This window comes from Euprymna scolopes, chromosome 4, assembly GCF_053919585.1.
Source record: "Euprymna scolopes isolate OS-2025 chromosome 4, ASM5391958v1, whole genome shotgun sequence".
Lineage (NCBI taxonomy): Eukaryota > Metazoa > Mollusca > Cephalopoda > Sepiida > Sepiolidae > Euprymna > Euprymna scolopes.
Window position 1 is genome coordinate 44,203,530 of NC_136485.1, and position 4,162 is coordinate 44,207,691.

Genomic DNA, 4,162 nt, shown 5'->3' on the forward strand with positions numbered 1-4,162 from the left:
TTAGTTCTGTTTGTGAAAGAAATATTTAGGAAATGGGGTGTCGGGTTCACTGTCCTAATCAGGAATCAAGTCCAGACACAGTGTAGCAAGCGAATCCCTCAAATTTTTACACTACTATACTACTAAAGGGTAAGTATGGCAGTTGGAGAGAGCCTACCTACTCCTTAGGTGATATTGTTTTGCAAACTGTGAAATTTGTTAATGACACCAGCTCTTGGAAAGTTAACGACTATGACCCATTACATCTCGAAATTTTATAGAATAGAAAGCAAAAATTTATATCAGAGCCTTCACTCACCCAGATAGGTAACGTGGCAAAATCTACCGATTAATTAAAAAAGAAGGTGTTAAAGACCAGATTTTTTAATTATTATTATTATTATTATTATTATTATTATTATTATTATAATAATAATAATAATAATAATAATAATAATAATAATAATAATAATAATAATAATAATAATAATAATAATAATATTGAGAGTAATGGTGTTTTTATTGGCGAAAAAAAGGGATACCGGAAATGATCAAGAGATACCAAAGAGCAACTACTAATTGATAAAGCATTAATGCAAGGATGTGAAGAAGAAGAAGAAGAAGAAGAGTAACTTCAAGGGGCATGGATCGATTACAGAAAGGCTTATGCCATGGTTCCTCATTCATGGATACATGAAACACTATTGATGATGAAGGTGGCTGAGAATGTGGTAGGGCTTTTGGAGATAAGTATCGCTCAATGGAAAACGTTGCTGACAGCAAACAAAGAGGAGATGGGGCAGAGTGGCATTAAACGTGGAATATTTCAAGGAGATTCGTTATCGCCACTTCTTTTTGTAGTGATAATGATGCCACTGAGCATCCTCTTGAAGAGAGAAAAACTGGGGTATAACTTTGGATCTGGTGACAGACGCCTCAATCATCTACTGCTTATGGATGATTTGAAAATATTCGGTAGAAATGAAAAGGAAATGCAGAGACTGGTAGAACTGGTGGGGATATACTCAGAAGACATTAGGTTGTAGTTTGGGATTAGTAAATGTGCGGTGCTGGTGATGAAAAGAGGAGAAATAGTGCTGTCAAATGGAGAAATCATGAACGAAATAGAAGATACAGGATATAAGTATTTGGGAGTTTCGGAGGGTGTAGGTATCATGAACAGAGAAATGAAGGAGAAAGTCAGGAAGGAGTATCGTAGAAGAGTGAAACTAAATTCAAAGTCGAAACTGTATGAAGAAACCTAATGAAAGTTGTGAATGCATGGGCAGTCAGAGTTTGAGATACAGTGCGGGAATTTTAGAATGGTCTGACAAGGATTTGCATGCCATGGATATCAAAACAAGAAAAGGTTTAGCAATGTTTGGTATATTTCACATTCAAAGTAGCGTAGCAACGCTTATCAAAAAAGGAAAGACGGTGGTAGAGGATTGCAAAGTGTAAAAGATTGTGTTAGAACCGAGGAGATGACGTTGAAGGAGCATGTGGTTAGAAGTGAGGAGCGGGTGCTAAAGGTCGTGGCCAATGAAGTGGAGGGATGTGAGACCAAGGCTGATTATGTGAAGCGTATGGATAGAGAAAGGACAGAGGGAGGCCTTGAAAGAAAATGCATTATAGGTTCTTCCAGGATATAGCAGAAGTGACTGATGTAATATCATGGCAATAGCTTTAAGCTGGGTGTCTGGCTAAGAGTACTGAAACTTTTGTTTGTGCAGCATAAGAGCAGGCATAAGGAACACGATTGTTGAAAAAAGTGGTTCTAGGAGAGGAAGTTGCCGCAGAATGCCGGATTTCTGATAAGACCTCAGTCAATTGCGCACCTTGCAGCAGGGTGTAGTGGATTGGCCCAGAGAGTACCGCAAAAGACACGATCGCATGGGACTCCGGATATATTAGGAGGTGTGTAAGAGAGTTCGGTGAAGTGTGCTGGAAAAAGGTTTGAGTAGGGTGCTGATGAAGTTAGAAAAAGTGAGGATGACAAGGTAGAGGTGTGGTGGGACGAAAGTATCATAACGACCAAGCAATTGGAACATAATCGCCCGGATTTGGTCGTCATTGACAAGGTCTCAAAAAGCTGACAGATTTTAGACTTTTCAGTACCCTGGGACAGGAATGTGAGAGAGAAGGAGAATGAGAAGTGGAGCAATTGTGCATCATTGTCCTTCGAGATAAGGCGCTATAGACGGGGTTAAAACACAAACAATCTCGGTCGTAATTGGTACACTAGGAGTAGTATCTCGTCCGGAAGGACAATTGAAAAAATACAAATCCCCGATAAGCGGCCTTCAAACCTCTGCAATTATAGGTACCACCAACATCCTTAGAAAACCCCTTGATCTTTTAAGCTCCTGGTTTTAAGTTAGGATTAAGGGAAATCCTCTGGAAATGAATCCCATCCCTTTCCAGAGAGATGTTGATAAACAAAATAATAATATTAATAATAATAATAATAATAATAATAATAATAATAATAATAATAATAAAATTAATAATAATAATAATAATTATGATAATAATAATAAAATAATAATAATAACAATAACAATAACAACAACAATAATAATGATAATGATAATAATAATAACAATAACAATAACAATAATAATCATCATCATCATCATCATTATTGTTGTTGTTATTATTATTATTATTATTATTATTATTATTTAAGCTTAGCGCTCCGTCCGTTATCATGCTGTGCAAAAGGAAAGTGAATATTCCAAAAAGTGGAATATTCCAAATACTTTTCCATCCCCATAAATTATTTAAAAAAATTGGTGTCGCTGTTGAGGCAAAGCTAATAAAAATGATTTCTATTTCTTGGCCTTTTGGCTAAGATCAAAGTGTAGTATCTGTTCTTCAGGTGCTACATTTCAGTTTCTTCTCTCTCAGTGGAAGAGAAATCCTTTACGACTAAGACAATTTTTCTCCATGTTAAAAAAATGTCCCTGGTGTCTAAATCTGTCCCCTGGGGAGGCATTGTGAATAGGCACTATGTTTAATGTAACAAAGTTTTAATATTAAAAAAGTAACTGGAAAAAGTTATTTCTGATTTAATTACAAAATGCCCTGGTAGTGTTACTCCTGATTAATTATAAAATGCTCTGGAAAATGTCCGTTCTGATTTTGTTTTTTTTTTACTTGCCTCCCAACAATGAGGTCGGTTAAAAATATAGGGGGAAACCAGCTCCCCAAAATTGGCTCTCTAGTCAATAACAAATATAAAAATTGTATCAGTAATGAAGGATTTCTCCTCTATTAACCAAGGCCAAAAAGTGGGGGATGTCAGTCACTGGAATGCTGAAACTGATAGTACACACAGACATTCACATGTTGAAGCAATGTTTACCTCATCTCTAACCGTGTTAATGTTTTTTATGCATTACTTTCGAAAAGCTGCTGAAACAGTTTATGATTTAAACATTACTTTATTTCAAGTAGATTTTAAGCAGTGGGTTACGGGATATGAATCAGTCCCGGAAATTTCTCAAATTGTTTACGATTTAAACATTACTTTATTTCATGTATATTTTTAACAGTGGGGTGGGGGATATTAAATCAGTCCCGAAAATGGGTGAATCCGTTTACACATTACACATTGCTTTATTTAATGTATATTTTTTACATTGGGGTGGGAAATATGAAGTCGGTTCCGGAAATGGCTGCTACCATTTACGTCTTGGACATTACTTTATTTAATGTATATTTTAACAGTAGGATGGGAGATGAGAAGTCGATCCCAGAAATGGCTGAAAAAGTTTACGATTTATACATTACTTTATTTCCTGTATATCTTCAACAGTGGGGTGGGGAGTATAAGTCAGTCCCGGAAATGGCTGAAACAGTTTACTATTTAGACATTACATTATTTCATGTATATTTTTAACAGTGGGTTTGGGATATAAAGTCGGTCCCGGAAATGGCTGAAACAGTTTACTATTTAAACATTACATTATTTCATGTATATTTTTAGCAGTGGGTTGGGGATATAAAGTCAGTTCCAGAAATGGTTTAAACAGTTTACTATTTAGACATTACATTATTTCATGTATATTTTTAGCAGTGGGTTTGCGATATAAAGTCGGTCCCGAAAATGGCATAAACAGTTTACTATTTAGACATTACATTATTTCATGTGTATTTTTTGCAGTGGGTTTCGGATATA

At 35.6% G+C, this 4,162-nt stretch overlaps 1 pseudogene; it reads left to right on the forward strand.

Moving 5' to 3' along the window:
• Positions 1-2,809: 2,809 nt before the first annotated feature.
• On the forward strand, positions 2,810-2,924 carry LOC145274096 (U2 spliceosomal RNA; annotated as a pseudogene).
• Positions 2,925-4,162: the final 1,238 nt, after the last annotated feature.